This window comes from Carcharhinus amblyrhynchos, unplaced genomic scaffold, assembly GCF_965287045.1.
Source record: "Carcharhinus amblyrhynchos unplaced genomic scaffold, sCarAmb.v2.hapA scaffold_37, whole genome shotgun sequence".
Lineage (NCBI taxonomy): Eukaryota > Metazoa > Chordata > Chondrichthyes > Carcharhiniformes > Carcharhinidae > Carcharhinus > Carcharhinus amblyrhynchos.
In genome coordinates this window covers 850,991-871,455 of record NW_027649778.1, presented here as the reverse complement: position 1 = coordinate 871,455, position 20,465 = coordinate 850,991, and positions in this window count along the sequence as shown.

The following is a 20,465-nucleotide window of genomic DNA, read 5'->3' as shown; positions in this document are numbered from 1 at the left end:
CTCTTTCTGCGACAGTGCCCCACACCTTGTATACAATTCCTATGGCTCTCTGTCACCTCTGCCGCCCCACAGCCCATCCCGCCCTGCCCCACCCATTCCCCCCCACCCGCCTTTGGCCATCCCTAGTGTCAACAGGCTGTACGGTCACTCAACGTCAAACTCCAGGGCAGATGGTGGAATTTTAATTCAATAAAAAATGTCTGGAATTAAGAATCTACTGATGACCGTGAAACCATTGTCAGAAAAACCCATCTGGGTCACTAATGTCCTTTAGGGAAGGAAATCTGCCATCCTTACCCAGTCTGGCCTACATGTGACTCCAGAGCCACAGCAATGTGGTTGACTCCCAAATACCCTCCAAGGGCAACTCGGGATGGGCAATAAATACTGGCCAGAATGTGACACCCGTGTCCCACAAATGAATGAAAAAAATAATACATAGAACTTAAAACAAGGCTCCTACCTGCCTTCTCTTTGACCACAATTGCATAGGGTGGATGAGGAAGGGAAGAGTAGATGAGTAGGATCTTAGTTAGGCCACATTTGAAATATAGTGTTCAATTCTGGTCGCTGCACTATCAGAAGGATGTGGAGGCTTTGGAGAGGGGACAGAAAAGATTTACCAGGATGTTGTCCTGGCATGGAGGGCATTAGCTATGCGGAGAGGTTGGAGAAACTTGGTTTGTTCTCACTGGAGCGACGGAGGTTGAGGGGAGACCTGTTAGAAGTCTACAAGATTATGAGAGGCATGGACAGAGTGGATAGTCAGAAGCTTTTTCCCAGGGTGGAAGAGTCAATTACTAGGGGGCACAGGTTTAAGGTGCGAGGGGCAAGGTTTAAAGATGTACGAGACAGATTTTTTACACAATGGGTGGTGGTTGCCTGGAACTCGCTGCCAGGGGAGGGAGTGGAAGTAGATACGATAGTGACTTTTAAGGGGCGTCTTAACAAATACATGAATAGGATGGGAATAGAGGGATATGGTCCCCAGAAGGGTAGGGGGTTTTAGTTCAGTCGGGAGCATGGCCGGTACAGGCTTGGAGGGGCCGAAGGGCCTGTTCCTGTGCTGTAATTTTCTTTGTTCTTTGAGGGAGGGAGGAGATGGGTTGGGTTTGTAGCGTTACGGCTCACCACTTTGTTTTCCTGCCTTTTCAGGTAGGATTAGGAAGGAGAATTGAGCCCATTAACATCTCTCTGTCACAATCTTGATTCATCACACCAAACCTGCCCATAAGGCTTAGACTTAGACTCAAAGTACAGCAAGTTTATTCAAAAAATTTTGGGAGATATTCCTGGTACCTAACAGCGGTTCCCCAGGCCTCTCTCCAAAGACCATGAGACATAGGAGCAGAATGAGGCCGCTCAGCCCATCGAGTCTGCTCCGCCATTCAATCATGGCTGATATTTTTCTCATCCCCATTCTCCTGCCTTTTCCCTGTAACCTTTGACCCCCTTATTAGAACCTATCTATCTCTGTCTTAAAGACACTCAGTGACCCGGCCTCCACAGCCTTCTGCGGCAAAGAGTTCCACAGATCCCCCACTCTCTGGATGAAGAAATTCCTCCTCATCTCTGTTTTAAAGGATCGTCCCTTTAGCCTGAGGTTGTGCCTCTGGTTCTAGTTTTTCCCACTAGTGGAAACATCCTCTCCACGTCCACTCTATCCAGGGCCTCGCAATGTCCTGTAAGTTTCAGTAAGACCACACCCCCCCCACCCTTCTAAACTCTGTCCACTTTTGGTTTTATTTAAGTTATCTGAAGGTTCACTGATGCCCTAGTTTTAGTTCATGGACAGTAGGTTAAGAGTTAATCATTCCTGCAGATGGGAACAGGAATTTCTTTAGTAGTCCTGGTAACCTTTCAATAAAACTTCCAGTTAGCAATTGATTGCAGTTGCGCACTTAAGATAAATCTTTCATTCAAGGGATCACTCACATTAGAATCTTTGGGAGTGAGGAACATTGAAAAACCCTTTTCGGACTGAGGGGGGAGAAATTTCTTCACCCAGAGGATGGTGAATGTGCGGAATTCACCCCCACAGAATGTAGTTGAGACCAAGCAGCGTTGTGGTGGCACAGTGGGTTAGTACTGCTTCCTCACAGTGCCAGGGACCTAGGTTTGATTCCCAGCTTGGGTCACTGTCTGTGCGGAGTTTGCACGTTCCCCCTGTGTGTTGTAGGTAAAAGATACCTCTGAGACCCGTTGTGAGTCAAAGTACAGAAAGTTTATCCAAAAACTTTTGGGAGATACACCTGGTACCTAATAGCGGTTCCCCAGGCCTCTCTCCGAACACAAATTAAGAGCATATATTTATACCCCCCCATCATGTACGCATTTTCTCATTCTCAGCAGGTTCCCAGGCTGTGGGTTGTCCTCCATCGTGGGAACATGGCTGCCTCGGCATTTCTTCATGGTTATCTCAAGGCCACAGTTATCGGTGGTGTAATTAGCCCTTAGCTAATATACAGGCCGGCAAAACAAGTTAAAGTTAACGGGGCCGGTATAACAATTTTATGTTCATAGATTGTATAGCATATAATATGTTGGTACATGACACATGAGCAGTATATAACAAATATATATGAATATATTTATGGCATGCAAGCTTCACTATGTTAGGCAGAAGTTCATAATGTTAAAGACACAAACATAGGTATGAGCTGGGTCAGCTATATTTCTGAATGGATTATTATAAACTTGTGTACAACAGGAAGGACAGCAACTGTCTTATTGTCTGGGATGCACAAAAACAAGTCTTATACCTGTCTGGGATGCATGAAAACAAGTCGAAAACAATACTTTTTTACCAATCTCCAAGCGTTACAAAGTTCATTAACCCATTCCCTACTGCACCGTGTCTGCGTAGGTTTCCTCTGGGTGCTCCGATTTCCTCCCATAGTCTGAAAGATGTGGGGGCTAGGGTGCATTGACCAAAACAGGGGGCTGGACTGTGGCGACTAGGGGAATTTCACAGTAACTTCATTGCAGTGTTAATGTAAGCCTTACTTGTGACTAATAAATAAATACACTTCAAAAAGTTGTCTGAATTCAAGAAACAATTAGATACAGTGCTTGGGGCGAAAGGGGTCAAGGGATATTGGGGGGGGGAGCGATCAGGATATTGAATTTAATGATCAGCCATGATCAAAATAAATGGTGGAGCAGGCTGGAAGGGCAGAATGGCCTCCTCCTGCTTCTGGTTTCTATTGATTTGTGCTAAACAAGGGGGCAAAAACCTATTGGAGGCTGGTGGGAATGTGGAGTTGACGTTACAATCAGGTTAGCCATGATCTCATTGAATGGTGGGGCAGGCTCGAAGGGCTGAATGGCCTACTCCTGTTTCTAAATGCCAGGGTGAACAAGAATTTATGCAGTTTTTTTTTCCCTTCAGGTGGTTTAATAAGATTAAATTCACCCACAATCTAAAATCTATCCATAAAGTTATCTAACAATAACTCGAGTTCTATTCTCCCTCGCTATTTCCTCCCACTCGATATTATCATCCCCCTGAGCTTTCATGATGCGTCTGAATAAAGGGAGATTAATTGGAGTGAATGTCCTGGAATTATTGACTGTCCATGGAAAGTGTGATTGACTCAAAGTCTCCCGTTTTCCTCCGTTCCTGAGTTGTGGTATGATAAACATTAGGGACAGAGGATCAATGATTCAACAATAAACCTCGTGAGGCTCAAACTACTGTTTCTGACCCTCATAACCATAAACTATCACCGTGTACCTCTAATCATTGTGGGTGTCATAAACAGTGTTACAGGAAGAAACGTGTTTAACAGATGATGCTTCAGTAGATTCTCCATTAAAAACAAATCCATTAGCATTAAAGATCGCAGGCCATATCTTACCAAGAGATGGGAAAGTGTCAGGGTCTGGCTGTAACAGAGAGTTTCTCTCCAGAAACACCAGCCGCTTTCCTCTCCAAATCTTCTGACACTTCTATCAGAAACAAACAGGTGGGAGTGTTTGATTCTGCCATGTTGAGAGGCGAGACGTAGAATATAGGAGCAGGGAGAGGCCATTCAGCTCTTCAAGCCTGCTCCCCCATTCATAATGATCATGGATGATTGTCCAACTCAATAGCCCAATCCTGCTTTCTCCCAGTAACCTTTGATCCCATTTGCCCCAAATGCTATATCCAGCCGCCTCTTGAATGTTTTGGCATCAACTACTTCCTGTGGGAATGAATTCCACAGGCTCGCCACTCTTTGCGTGAAGAAATGTCTCCTCACCTCTGTCCTAAATGGTCTACCCTGAATCTTGCCACCCAGACCCGCCGATGAAGCCATTTTTAAACAGCGCCCCAAACAAAGCAAAAAATCATCAAAAATAACCTCCACCCCCATCACCCCCCCACCACGGGCTCCCCCTCCGGTGATCAAAGCCTGTACACACTCCCACCCCCCAGCACAGGCTCCCCGTCCTGTGATTGTAGAACATAGAACATTACAGCACAGTACAGGCCCTTCGGCCCTCAATGTTGTGTCGAGCTATGTCCGAACACAAGATCAAGCTATCCCACTCCCCTTAAAGCCAGTATCACCACCAGCGCCCCCCTACCCCGCCCCCCCCCCCCCCCCCCCCCAACCACATGCCTCCCCTCCTGTGATCAAAGCTGGTACCAACCCCCTCACCCCCCCTGCTCCCAACCCCCTACCACAGGCTCCATTGTCTGCTCCCCCTGCCGCCAACACAAATAAATGAGTCTATCATGACCAACCCCCCACCCCCACACAACAACAACCACCATCACCCTTTCCACCTTTATTCCCCCAGGGCGGATCCAAATGATAGTTTCATCCGTGGGTGAACCTCTTGTAAACTGCGCTGACTACAGTGAGGTTTGAAAATATGCCTGGCTGGATCAATGGGGGGTTCCTCCGGGGGTGACCAGCTTCCTCCAACAGTCCAACGATGTGTGGGTTAGGTGGATTGGCCATGCTAAATTACCCCTTAGGGTCCGGGGGACCAGCTAGGGTAAATGCATGGGATTATGGAGATAGGGGCTGGGTGAGATTGTTGTCAGTGCAGACCCGATGGGCCGAATGGCCTCCTCTGTACTGTAGGATTCTACGGTGTAAAGGTCAGTGGGAACTGTTCCTGTTAAGCTGTATCTAATTTCGGCTGTTAATCGTACTGGTGGCGTAGAGACAAGATAACGGCACTGAGAGGGGAAGTGGATTTGTTGAGGAGGAATAAAGGCGATGGTGGCAGAGCAGGGAAAGTGATCAGAGTGGATCGTTTCAGCTGTAAACTCAAGTGGGTAAGGTGGGCAAATGATTGCTTTTTGTTTCTGTGGTAAGTAAAGATTTTATTAACTGGTTGGAGATCCCCACAAAAAACTGTGTGTAATTCAAATCCATATTGATGCTTAGTTTCTGCTCAATATTAAATCATTAAACAATTCTAAACCGTAGGGCCTGAGGCCCCATAGATTTATTAATCAATTGATTCTTCATTTTCTCAATAACTGTGACACGATGATCTGATTTACAGTCAGAGAGGTTTACAGCACAGAAACAGACCCTTTGGCCCAACTTGTCCATGCCGCTCAGTTTTTACCACTAAGCTAGTCCCAATTGCCTACATTTGGCCCATATTCCTCTATACTCATCTTACCCATGTAAACTATCTAAATGCCTTTTAAAAGACTAAATTGTAACCACCTCTACAACTACCTCTGGCAGCTTGTTCCAGACACTCACCACCCTCTGTATGAAAAAGTTGCCCCTCTGAATCCTTTTGTATGTCTCTCTTCTCACCTTAAACCTATGCCCTCTGGTTTTAGACCTTTGGGAAAAGATATTGACTATCTAGCTGATCTGTGCCCCTCATTACTTTATAGACCTCTCTAAGATCACCCCTCAGCCTCCTACGCCCCAGAGAAAAAGATCCCAGTCTATCCAGCCTCTCCTTATAACTCAAAAACCAGCCTCCTATCCACTGACTCCGTCTACACTTCCCGCTGCCTCGGAAAAGCAGCTGGCATATTCAAGGATTCTCCTTTGAATGATCCCGGACAATTTTCTCTTCCACCTTCTTCCATTGGGAAAAAGATACAAAAGTCTGAGGTCACATACCAACCAATTCCAGAATAACTTCTTCCCTGTTGCCATCGAACTTTTGAATGGACCTACCTCGCACTAAGTTGATATTTCTCTACACCCTAGCTATGACTGTAACACTACGTTCTGCACTCTCTCCTTTCCTTCTCTATGAATGGTATGCTTTGTCTGTATAGCGCGCAAGAAACAATACTTTTCACTGTATACCGATACTTGCGACAATAATAAATCAACTCAAATCAAAAGTCCCGGTAGCATCCGAGTAAATCTTTTCTGCACTCTTTCCAGTTTAATAATATCCTTTCTATAATAGGGTGACTAGAACATAAAAATATAAGAACATAGGAACTAGGAGCAGGAGTCGGCCATCTGGCCCCTCGAGCCTGCTCCACCATTCAATAAGATCATGGCTGATCTTTTCATGGACTCAGCTCCATTTACCCGCCCGCTCACCATAACCGTTAATTCCTTTACTGAACAAAATGTTATCTATCGTTGCTTTGGAACAGTACACAATATTCCAAGTGCGGCCTCACCAATGTTGAGTGTAACTGAAAATCTCATCGGTAGAGATGAGCAAAAGCTCATTAACTGATCAGTCATCAAACACGAAAGGTCGTGTCAACACACACAGCTGAATGGCAGTTTGAAGTTTAAAGTTGTCTTTAGAAATAGGACAAGTATTTTATTTTCTGAAGTCATGTTTCAATTGGAGGCTGTTTAATTGCCTGGTCTAATTGCCAAGATCATGAGTTTCTGCAGAGACAGCTGGTCTGTGTTCTTGTAGTCAGAGAGACTGTTACTGATGTGATAACTAAAGTTACTATTGAAAAACTGAGAACTGGTGAAGTTAATACATCACACTGTTAAAAATAGAGCCTGTGAGCGAAATAGCTAGAAGGTTGAGACTTAAAATAGAAATCTGCAGCTGTGTGTGTGTGTCTGTGTGTGTGTGTGTGTGTGTGTCTGTGTGTGTGTGTCTGTGTGTGTGTGTGTGTCTGTCTGTCTGTCTGTGTGTGTCTGTCTGTGTGTGTGTGTGTCTGTGTATGCCTGTCTGTGTGTGTGTCTGTGTGTGTGTGTCTGTGTGTGTGTCTGTCTGTGTATGTCTGTGTGTGTGTGTGTCTGTGTGTGTGTGTGTGTCTGTCTGTCTGTCTGTGTGTGTGTCTGTCTGTCTGTGCGTGAGTGTCTGTCTGTGCGTGTGTGTCTGTCTGTGTGTGTGTGTGCGTGTGTGTGTGCATGTGTGTGTGTTGTGTACAGAGATTTGCAATCAGAAGCTTGGGGGGAGGCAACCAAATCTGGAAATCTGAACTAAGACATTAAAAAACCCTTGGAGCAAGAAATACAATTGGCCCATTTCTATTATCTCCTTCCACAGCCCATATATCCACACCGGGAGTATTGTGTGCAGTTTTGGTCTCCTTATCTGAGGAAGGATGTCCTTGCTATAGAGGGAGCACAGAGAAGGTTTACCAGGCTGATTCCTGGGATGGCAGGTCTGTCATATGAGGAGAGATTAAGTGGGTTAGGATTATATTCACTGGAGTTTAGAAGAGTGAGAGGGGATCTGATAGAAACTTATAAAATTCTAACAGAGTTAAACAGGGTAGATTCAGAAAGAATGTTCCCGATGGTGGGGGGGTCCAGAACTAGGGGTCAGAGTTTGAGGATAAGGGGTAAACCTTTTAGAACTGAGGGGAGGAGAAATTTCTTCACCCAGAGAGTGGGGAATGTGTGGAATTCACTCCCACAGAAAGTAGTTGAGGCCAAAATGTTGTGAGATTTCAAGAAGAAATTAGATATCGCTCCTGGGGCTAAAGGGGTCGAGGGATATGGGGGGGAAAGTGGGGATCAGGATATTGAATTTGATGATCAGCCGTGATCAAGCTGAATGACAGAGCAGGCTGGAAGGGCAGAATGGCCTCCTCCTGCTTCTCGTTTCTATGTTTCTATCTCTGAATCGATTGAGAAGTTTCTAGATTCTTGTCCATTAATATCTGTCTGCTTTTGAAACTTACACGTGGATCCAACAGATATCCGGAAACCTCGGTCACCTTTCTCTGAAGTTATTGATCCACCTCCTTTCTTGAGGCACTTGTTGGCCCAGAAATAAATATTTTCCCAGGTCTCACATCGACTGTCCTGTGGGAAATAAACCTTTAAATTTACAATCTTACTGGGGGCTTTGGGTTTTGTAATTTTGTCCTTGAAGTTTGAGCTCACGGACTGAGTGTTTGCCTTTATCTACACTGCACCGTTCAATGTTCCAGAGACCTTTACCAGGCTGTCCAGACAGGTGGTGGAAGGTGTGTGGTGCCGATTCTAAATTTGGAGGTTGTGATTGTTCCCCTGTAGCAGGAATTCTTCTTCCCGGATTGCAGCCGAATACTGTTTGTATTAAAACAGTAAGAAGTCTCACAACACCAGGTTAAAGTCCTACAGGTTTATGTGGTAGTGAACGCCACTAGCTTTCAGGATTTGCCCCTTCGTCAGGTGAGTGGGAGTTCTGATCACAAACAGGGTATATAAAGGCACACACAGTTTGATTACCTGTAAAGACTCGCATTCTAATCAGTATTCGTAAACTGTGTGTGCCTTTATATGCCCTGTTTGTGATCAGAACTCCCACTCACCTGACAAAGGGGCAAATCCTGAAAGCTAATGGTGTTTACTACCAAATAAACCTGTCGGACTTTAACCTGGTGTTGTGAGACTTCTTACTGTGTTTACCCCAGTCCAACACCGGTATCTCCATATCATGTATTAAAACACGCAGGTTCCATTTGATCATACTTGACTCTGTCACTGTGCAACCAATCACTCTTTGTCAAATTAATGAATTAATTTGAAGCACTTTGAGATTTATTGAAGAAATATGTAAAGAGAAGCTCTTTCTAAACATTAATTTCAATGATAATAAAGAAAGGCTCGTACCATTCACAACCACTCCAAAGTTCTCTGCAGCCAGTCAAGTACTTTTGAAGTGTCATTATTATTATACAGGGGAACAATGGAAGTTCAACCTTTCTCTCTCCTTACTTAATTCATCAACAATGATTACAAATAGCACTCTCCCTATAATTAACATAAAAGCAATTTCTTCCATGTTTTGTAGAAATGTTATTTGCTGAAAAGCCCTAGAATAGCCACTGTGATTTCAATCTCAGCACAAAAGGTTGTGAATGTAGCCCAATCCATCATGCCAACCAGCCTCCCATCCGTTAAAGGAGAACATGCCCCTGTCTACATCAACAGGGACAAAGTAGAAAGGGTCGAGAGCTTCAAGTTTTTAGGTGTCCAGATCACCAACAACCTGACCTGGTCCCCCCCCACGCCAACACTATAGTTAAGAAAGCCCCACCAACACCTTTACTTTCTCAGAAGACTAAGGAAATTTAACATGTCCACTATATCTCACCATCTTTTACAGATGCACCGTAGAAAGCATTCTTTCTGGTTGTATCACAGCTCGGTATGGGCTCCTGCCGTGACCAAGACCACAAGAAACTACAATCCATCGCACAAGCCAGCCTCCCATCCATGACTATATCCACACTTCCTGTTGCCTCAGAAAAGCAGCTGGTATAATTAAGGACCCCACACACCCCTGACATTCTGTCTTCCACCTTCTCCCACTCGGAAAAATATATAGAAGTCTGAGGTCACGTACCAACCTACTCAAGAACAGCTTCTTCCCTGCTGCTGTCAGACTTTTGAATGGACCTACTTTACATTAAGTTGATCTATCTCTACACCCTAGCTATGACTGTAACACTACATTCTGCACTCTCTCCTTTCCTTCTCTATGAATGGTATTCTTTGTCCGTATAGCGCTCAAGAAACAATACTTTTCACTGTATGCTAATACATGTGACAATAATAAATCAAGTCAATGTATTCATCGCTCAGAGGAGAAGAAGCAGAAAGAACTGTCCATGGTGCTGAACACTGCAAAGACTCTGTTGTGAGAAGTGGGTTCAAAGCCAAACTGTTTCCTCCTTGCCTTTGACAAAGCAATCAGTTATAGCCTGAGAATATTGAAATGTCCCTTTAAACGCTATCAATTGTATAAATGGTGCAATTAAGCAACTCTTTGGGTAGAAACTGGAATAAGTCAGTCTGTGAGATGGAGTTGATCATCAGTTGGCATTGAACTGTTATGTGCAATCTTGTATTCAGCTGTAATAAATCTTGGTTTTCCCTCATGCTAGGAGGTTGGATTATTGTGAGCGGTAAGAACAATACATTAGAAGTTTATCTTTTTGCCTCTGGGACTGCATTTTGATTGCTGCCCAGACTGATGCAGATGAAAATTCTTCTAGCTAATGGTTATTAAGATTTCTAAGTGAAATTAGTTTACACTGGCTGTGCATGGAAAGTAAACCAAATCTATCATGTAATAATCCTAATGTGCAGAGTTGTTCTGCATAAATCTGTCTTTGTTGTTTAGAACACTGCCTTAAATGATTTCATTTTCCTATAAATCAATGGGCCGTTTACCCCATCCTATTAATTATCTGTCGAGCATCATAGGTTTCCCTGTCTTGGAAAACCAACCATTTGATGCCAGTTACCTTCTGTGCTTACAAAGCAATTTCTTACCAACCTTCCATCAGTGCCACACTATCATCTTAACATCGCTTTAAACATCAATAAAGATCTTGAAAAATCCACCAGCAATATGACTGGGGTAAGTGTCCTGAAGATGTGATGTTACACCAAACAGTCCTCACATCAGAATCCTCAAAGGATAGTGAGAGATTTCTCCCGAGACAGGAGGGTTGTAAATGGTCTCGATGGCCCTTTGATAGCAAGGGGAAAAATCCAACAGGGTTAGGACTGACTGTTGATTGTTAACTGACTATGAATCCTGATTGAATTCATGTGCGGGATTTTCCAGCTGTACCTGCCCCAAGACTGGAAACATAAGAACATAAGAAGTAGGAGCAGGAGTAGGCCATCTAGCCCCTCAAGCCTGCCCCACCATTTAATAAGATCATGGCTGACCTGAAGTGGATCAGTTCCACTTTCCCACTGCTCCCCATAACCCTTAATTCTCTTCTAGATCAGAAATCTATCTACCCCTGACTTAAATATATTCAACGAGGTAGCCCCCACCACTTCAATGGGCAGAGAAAATCCTGCCTCAGGTCAATGGACCTTTCCATGGTCCAACCAGTGTCCACTACGTTTCCCATTGTGGGCGGGATGGGAAGATACTGCCCTATATACCAGGATATGGAACAACTCCTTCTTGCCAGTGTAGATTCAGTTATAAAGGTTATTTTGGGGAGGTGGTGGCATAGTGGTATTGTCACTAGATTAATAATCCAGAGACCCAGAGTAATGCTCTGGGAACCGCGGTTCAAATCCCACCACAGATGTGGATGAAATTTGAATTCAATAAAAAATTTGGAATTAAAATTCTAATGATCAATCATTATAAAAAAACCATCTGGTTCACTGATGTCCTCTAGGGAAGGAAATCTGCCATCCTTACCTGGTCTGCCCTACATGTGACTCCAGAGCCCCAGCATTGTGGTTGATTCTTAAAATGCCCTCAGGAATGGTCTAGGAAACCTCTAAAGTAACTAGGGTCGGGCGCCAAATGCTGGTTTAGCCGGCGATGCCCACCTCCTGTCGATGAATAATTTTGGTGAGGTTATCGAATAGTTTTCACATCTGCAGATCTTCTGTTTCATTTCACAAATCTCCTGAAGGAAGCAGGGGGGAAATATATTGACCCATCCATTCAGTGACAAGTATTGTCCATTGGGATGAGTGCTGTCTGATTTTGGATTTGAACTGATGCTCTGATGTTCTGGTCTATTTCGTGTTGTAATCGCTCAGTTAAATTAAGGAATCTAGAATCAGGGTGATAATGTAAGACAGCAAGGGAAATCAATGAAGTTAAAGAGTTTAAAGGCCTGTAGATTATAGAAGGGAGGTTACTGTAGGAGATCAGATATAAACTAGGAGCAGAAGTCGGCCATTCAGCCTTTTGTATCTTGAATCTGCTCTGTCAGTTCACACCATCAAGTCCGATTTTCAAAGAGATGTGAAAAAGAGTTTATTATTTATGGCTTAATTTAATGCTGCAATGAAATTACTGTGAAAATCCTCTAGTCGCCAAACTCCGGCACCTGTTTAGGTCAATGCACACTAACCAGCACATCTTTCAGACTGTGGGTGGAAACTGGAGCACCTGGAGGAAACCCATGCAGAAACAGGGAGAATGTGCAAACTCCACACAGTGACACAAGTCAGGAATCGAACCCAGGTCCATGGCGCCGTGAGGCAGCAGTGCTAACCACTGCGTCACCGTGCTGCCCACAGTTTGGGATGAAGGTTGAGTCAGGAAGCACTAATTGTGATTTAAACACTCTTCAGGAATTCATTCATAGGATATATGCATCATTGGCTGGTCAGCATTTACTGATCTGATCTGATTTATTATTGTCACATGTATCAGTATACAGTGAAAAGTATTGTTTCTTCCACGCTATTCAGACAAAGCATACCATTCATAGAGAAGGAAAGGAGAGAGTGCAGAATGTAGCATTACAGTCTCTTGCCCATCCCTAGTTGCCCTTGGAGGGGCAGTTGAAAGTCAACCACATTGCTGTGGCTCTGGAGTCACATGTAAGCCAGACCGGGTAAGGACGGCAGATTTCCTTCCCTAAAGGACATGAGTGAACCAGAAGGGTTTTTCTGATAATCGACAATAGTTTCATGGCCATCAGTAGGTTCTTAATTCCAGATTTTTATTGAATTCAAATTTCACCATCTGCCGTGGTGGGATTCAAAGCTGGACCACCCCCCCGTCCCCGTCCCCGCCCCCACCCCCGCAATCAAGTTCAGTAATAATACCATTGCTCCACCATCTCCCAATAAGATTTCAGGTGTGTGGGAGGGGCGATTCTGAAATTAGAAAGAAATGGGGAGAAATGATCAACATAAAAAAAAGACAATAAAGGCTGAGAGGAAGAGAGTGGGATCAGAAGGATACGAAAAAGAGAGATAGGCAGAGGAGAGGGAGGTGGCCACACTGAGGATGGAGCCTGCACATGGGAAGGATGGTCTATTTATACCATTGCTGCCTCATTCCTGGCTTTAATTCTTGGAGATGATTATTTTTCTCCTTGAGATAGCTGCCTGAGGATTTACTTTCCTGTTTTCGTCACCAAAACCCAGGCAAACAATTGATTCAATTCATCGACCTATTACACATCAGTGTGTAATCTACTGGGGGATGATGCATTTTCCTAAAAGGATTTTAGGGAAGAGGTGGCTGTGACCAGGGGAGATAGCTCCAAGCTTTTAGTCATCGCATTAACCATCCCTTTACTACGTCACCAGGAATCGACTTCACTGAACACCTAACTCAGCGTGTAATAGAATCACAGGATCCCCTACACAACAGAGGGAGGCCTCCAGGCCCATCAAACCTGCACCGACCACAATCCTCCCCAAGCCCTATCCCCATAACACCTAATATTTACCCTTGCTAATCCACCTGACACTAAGAGGCAGTTTACGGATAATCCAGTGACCTGTGCATCTTTGGAGTGTGGAAGGAAACCGGAGAGCGCGGAGGAAACCCACGCAAACGTGAGGAGAACGTGCAAACTCCACACAGACAGTGACCTGAGGCTGGAATTGAACCCGGGTCCCTGGCGCTGTGAGGCAGCAGCACTCACCGCTGTGCCTTTGTGCAGCCCACTCGATCCACATTCACAGGACTGGGGATTAATGGCACATCAGCAGAACTGAACTCAAATTCCTCACTTTGCTATTTTAATAGAGTGTATCATTTTCCTGAAAAGATTAGCGCCGCTATCAAATGGGAGGAAGGAGGAATTTGATATAAACGTGTAAAGTATTGTAGAATAATATCGTTTAGCTAAACATTCCTCACTGGACCAGTAGAATATCTCTGGGATTGAAAATCAGGCAACAATAAATGTGTCTAAATGCCGTTGATGTTGCCAGCACGGTGGCACAGTGGTTAGCACTGCTGCTTCACAGCGCCAGGGACCCGGTTTCAATTCCCACTTTGGGTTACTGTCTGTGTGGAGTTTGCACATTCCCCCCACGTCTGCGTGGGTTTCCTCCGGGTGCTCCGGTTTCCTCCCGCAGTCCGAAAGATGTGCAGGTTAGGTTGATTGGCCGTGCTAAATTGCCCCTTAGTGTCCGGGGGGATTCGCAGGGTAAATACACGGGGTGACAGGGATAGGGCCTGGGTGGGATTGTTGTCAGTGCCGGCTCGATGGGCTGAATGGCCTGTTTCTGTCCTGTAGGGATTCTATATTCACCATGCAAATTCCGGCAGTGAAATTGCTAAATTCTACAATTCACCGCCTAATCCTCTCCCCAAATTATAAAAAAATCACTTCTAAGCAACGCCTGGTGAATCAGGAACAGCAAGTAGAATCTTCGCTGGCTTTTCTTCTTGGCTTATTGAGGCTATCCCTATTTTGTTCCCCTCACAGCACAGGTCAGGAATTTAACTCTAAGCTTCCTTGGATATTCCTGAATGGAATCACACACTGCAGATTTCCTCTATTCTCCTCACTGAGTGCTCACAACACAGAGTCTGCAAAATTCAATCAAATTCCTGGATAGTTCAGGGCAATCCGCAAAGGTCACTCACTCTCACAATCTTAAAATTCCCTCTATCAGGTCTCTTCATCCCTCCTCATTCTCTAAACCTGCTACCTTTAACTGCTACAGCCCACGTGGTGTAGGTAAACCCACAGCGCTGTTAGGGAGGGAGTTCCAGTGAAGGAACAGTCGATATATATATTTCCAAGTCAGGATGATGAGTGGTTTGGATTGGAAGTTGGTGTTCCCAGGTATCTGCTGCCCTTGTCCTTCCAGATGGTCGAGGTTGCATGTTTGGCAGGTGCTTTCAGAGGAGTCATGGTGAGTTCCTACAGGGACACCCTACAGCCAGTGTGTGTTGGTGGTGGATGGAGTGAATGTTTATTGTGGTGGATGGGGTGTCGATCCAGCGGGGCTGCCTTGGCCTGGATGGTGCCAGGCTTCCTGACTGTTGCTGGAGCTGCATTTACCAACTCCGAGCCGGACCCTTGCCCTTGTTGCCAAACCTTTTGCATTTCCCTCCCTGCAACACCCTTCCCGAACGGAGGCACCATAACTCCAGCCGGCAGTCAAGATCCTTGACGCTTCAAGAACCTCGGGCAGACGTGACAGTAAAATTCCTCCCATTGTGTCTGCACGGGGGAGATACCCAGGCTCTGTTACTCAAGTCTTATCTCTTGGCTGAAGTCTGTAGCTGTTGTACCTCAGACTTTGAGGATGTGAGGGGCCAGAGTGTTAATTGCTTATCAGGCAAACAGAGGTTTTACTAATTTGGAGTTAGCAGTGGTTTGTATTAGTAAATAAAATATAACAAAATGGTTCCTTGTTTGTCAGAAATCGCAGCATTTGTTCTACCAGCTGTTGTCAAAAATCGAGCTGCTTTGTGTGGCTAAACCTTTCACATTTCAAACACTCACTCAGATTTTCTTTTAATCATTTTCCCTTTCTGGATGTTATTTGATTCTGAGAATTAGTGATAAACGATGCTTTTACTGTGCTCGATGCTCATTAAAATAATCATCACAAGATGGAAACATTCTTGTTTCAAATAATCGTTAATCCTTAAAGGCAACTAAACACAATTAATGTTTTGACATCAACTGTTACATCTGAGCTTACGCACTGAAACTGCCTTCCCTCTTTATCATCTCGCAGTGTTTCCGTTTTATTACACTTTATCCCCAATCTTCCCTTTGTCTCGCGAAAGCTTTATTGACTGAAACGCAGCAAAGCTTCAATTCAGCACAGTGGTTAGCATTGCTGCCTCACAGTGCCAGAGACTCAGGTCCGATTCCTGGCTTTGAGTCACTGTCTGTGAAGAGTCTGCACATTCCCCTCGTGTCTGTGTGGGATTCGCCCGGGTGCTCATATTTCCTCCCAAAGATGTGCGGGTTAGGTGGATTGGCCATGCTAAATTGCCCCTTAGTATCAGGGGTACTAGCTAGGGTAAATGGATGGGGTTATGGAGATAAGGCCTGGGTGGGATTGCAGTGGGTGCAGACTCAATGGGACAAATGGCCTCTTTCTGCACTGTAGGGTTCCATGATTCAATCACTAGTCCCATTTCTAGCCTAACTGCAACCCCCCCTCCCCCCTGGGTGGTTGATTAAATGAACAGTAAAGGACACTCAAGCCTTGAGCGGTCAGGCAGAGCGCTGGTGAACGTTCTAAAATCGAGGTCCTCCTTCGTGGTTAGAACCCTGGCATTGTGTTAATGAATACACTGCATTTTCCCCCAATTACAGAACAGCCAAACCCTCTGCTAGGCCAATGCAGAGTCCCAAATATTCAACTGTCAAAATGACTTTTTATTTTCTTATGGACCAAGAGAGGAAAAAACTCCACAGTGGGCCCTCGGTTTCCCCTCTCCAACAACCCCACTGACCTCTAATCTCTCCTAAACTCACACACTTCTCTCCATAGTCTCTTACATAACTGCTGTGGGCCATCCAATTGGGTTTGGCATGGAGTTGCCTTCCTGACCAAATGATGTCCTTTTCAAGTTATTTTATGCGATGTGGGTATCGCTGGCTGGGCCAGCATTTGATGCCCATCCCTAATTACCCTGGAACAGATTGGCTCACTAGGCCATTCCCAGAGGGCAGTTGAGAGTCAACCACATTGCTGTGGCTCTGGGGTCACATGTTGTCCAGACAGGGTAAGGACGGCAGATTTCTTTCCTTGGAAGGTATTAGTGAACCAGATGTTTTTTTTTCTGACAACGGTTTCACGGTCATCAATAGATTCTTAATTCCAAATATTTTTTATTGAATTCAAATTCCACCAACTGTCATGGTGGGATTCGAACCCGGGTCCCCAGACATCAGCTGAGTTTCTGGATGAATAGTCTTAGTGATAATACCACAAGGCCATTGCTGCCCCCGGCCCAGTGACTTTACCCCACCTTCAGGGATCTAGGTGTATGTGTACATAGATCCCTGAAAGTTGGGAATCAAGTAGATAAGGTTGTTAAGAAGGCGTACGGTGTCTTGGCGTTTATTGGTAGGGGGATTGAATTTAGGAGTCGCAGTGTCATGTTGCAACTGTACACAACTCTGGTGCGGCCGCACTTGGAGTACTGTGTGCAGTTCTGGTCCCCACATTACAAGAAGGATGTGGAGGGGTTGGAGAGGGTGCAGAGGAGGTTTACTAGGATGTTGCCTGGTATGGTGGGGAGGTCCTATGAGGAGAGACTGAGGGATTTAGGGTTGTTTTCGTTGGAAAGAAGGCGGCTAAGAGGGGATCTTATTGAAACATATAAGATGATTAGAGGTTTAGATAGGGTGGATAGTGATAGCCTTTTTCCTCGGATGGAGAAAGCTAGCACGAGGGGGCATGGCTTTAAATTAAGGGGGGGTAGCTACAGGACGGATGTCAGGGGTAGGTTCTTTACCCAGCGGGTGGTGAGGGATTGGAATGCCCTGCCTGCTGCAGTTGTAAATGCGTCTAGTTTGGGGGCGTTTAAGAGATCTCTGGATAGGTTTATGGACGAAAAGGGATTGGTATAGGCTAGTGGGTCATTGTTTTTGTAACTGGTTGGCGCAGCATCGTGGGCCGAAGGGCCTGTTCTGCGCTGTAATGTTCTATGTTCTATGTTCTGACCACCTTGGTGGCAGTGGTTTTAAAATCCCTAACGGGTCTCATGTGATCCGGGAGTTAAGGACTCACTCAGCTTGAGGCACCCCACCCATTCCCCAGCCAAACCCTCGGGGTTCCTGTCAGGAACTAAACACCGGAATTTCCAGGGACCGTGTACGCTGCAGAAGGGGTTTCAGTTGTTGAGGTGCAGGTCGGAGTTGCTTAAGGACAATGCAAGGCTGATTCTTTGACCCTCGCAGTGTCCAAAATAATTCTCATTGCAATTCTGCTGCTGTCCGTCCACAGACCCACACGGCTTGAAGCTGTACCTTTCCACACAACTGTGACAGAATCATAGAAATCACACAGTGCAGAAGAGGCCCTTCAGCCCATCAAATCCACACCTACACATTAAAACATCTGAACTCCCACCTAATCCCCTCTGCCAGCACTTGGCCCGTAGCCCTGAATGTTATGATGTGCCAAGCACTCATCCAGGTACTGTTTAAAGGATGTGAGACATCCCACCCCCACCACCCTCCCAGGCAGCACATTCCAGACCCTCACCACCCTCTGGGTAAAAAAAAAGTTTTTCTCCACATCCCCCCCAAATCTCCTGCCCCTCACCTTGAACTTGTGTCCCCCTCGTAACTGACCTTTCAACTATGGTGAGGCCAAATTTAGAGTATTGTGTGCAGTTTTGGTCACCTAATTACAGGAAGGATATTAATAAGGTTGAAAGAGCACAGAAAACATTTACAAGGGTGTTGCTGGGTCTTGAGAAACTGAGTTACAGAGAGAGATTGAATAAGTTAGGACTTTATTCCCTAGAGCGTAGAAGAATGAGGGGAGATTTGATACAGGTGTGTAAAACTATGATGGGTATAGATAGTGAATGCAAGAAGGTTTTTTCCATTGAGGCTTGGGGAGAAAAAAAACAGAGGGCATGGGTTAAGGGTGAAAAGTTTAAAGGGAATATTAGGGGGGGCTTCTTCACACAGAGAGTGGTGGGAGTGTGGAATGAGCTGCCGGATAAAGTGGTAAATGCGGGGTCACTTTTAACATTTAAGAAAAACTTGCACAGGTTCATGGATGAGAGGGGTGTGGAGGGATATGGTCCAGGTGCAGGTCAGTGGGACTAGGCAGAAAAATGGTTTGGCACAGACATGAAGGGCCAAAAGGCCTGTTTCTGTGCTGTAATGTTCTATGGTTCTATGGGGAACAGCTGCTCCTTACCCACCCTGTCCATGGCCCTCAGAATCCATATTTTGGATCTTTCAAACTCATCAACTTCTCTGAATTAATCACATCCCCAACTGGGGAGAGATCAGAATCCAGAATCTCTCCAAATGTCCCTTTCTGATTATTAATGGATCCCAGGCTTTCGATTTCTTTCTGAAGGATGACGGTATTTCACTATTTACTTTGCACAGAGGAGTGAGTGATTAATTCCCTTAAAATAAATTACTCAACACAAGGGGAAAAGAATATTTTCCTGGCGATTCTCAACTTAAAAGGCGTACCTGCCACAGCACCCAGGAAGAATTATTTCAAATGAGGTTTGGGACAATACTTCCTGTTGTGTTCAAGGCAGCCTTGTAGCAATTGATTTTTATGTCACCAACGTTTGTAAAGTTATCACAAAAAGCCTTTCTGGTCGTTCCTCGAGAAGTCACTCAACAATGATTAGGAGAAGGGGAATAGGACCCACAGGGATATAGGAACCGGACGGGGCTATTGGACACCTTCAGCCTGAGCATTCAATGGGATCTGGGCTAGACTCTACTGTTCTTTAATTCATTCATGGGACATGGGTGTCACTGACTGGCCAGTATTTATTGCCCATGCCTTTGAACTAAGTGCCCCTGCTTGGCCACCTCAGAGGGTAGTTGAGAGTCAAACTCATTTCTGTGGGCCTGGCGTTACATGTAGGCCAGACCGAGTAAGAACATCAGATTTCCTTTCCTAAAGGACATTAGTCCCAGAGGATTGGAGAACAGCCACTGTTGTTCCTTTGTTTAAGAAGGTTAGCAAGAATAATCCAGGTAATTACAGGCCGGTGAGCCTTACATCAGTGGAAGGGAAATTATTGGAGAGGATTCTTTGAGACAGGATTTACTCCCACTTGGAAATGAGTGGATGTATTAGCGAGAGGCAACATGGTTTTGTGAGGCAGAGGTCGTGTCTCACTGATTCGATTGGGTTTTTCGAGGAAGTGACAAAGATGATTGATGAGGGTAAGGCAGTGGATGTTGTCTACATGGACTTCAGTAAGGCCTTTGACAAGGTCCCTCATGGCAGACTGGTGCAGAAGGTGAAGTCGCCTGGGATCAGAAGTGAACTGACAAGATGGATACTGAACTAGCTCGGTCAGAGAAGACAGAGGGTAGCTGTGGAAGGGTGCATTTCTGAATGGAGATCTGTGACAAGTGGTGTTCCTCAGGGATCAGTGCTGGGACCTTTGTTGTTTGTAATATATATGTAAATGATTTGGACAAAAGTGTAACTGGTTTTGTTAGTTAAGGATTGCATCATAGCAGTGCAGAGGGAGGGAGGAATAGAGGATATAGGAATCGAGTCGCTATGGGTGGAGTTGAGGAATAGGAAGGGAGATGTTACTATGTTGGGTGTGTACTACAGACCGCCCAACAGCCCGAGGGCTGTGGAAGAAGGGATAAGCAGGGACATTCTAGATAAGTGCAGGAAGAA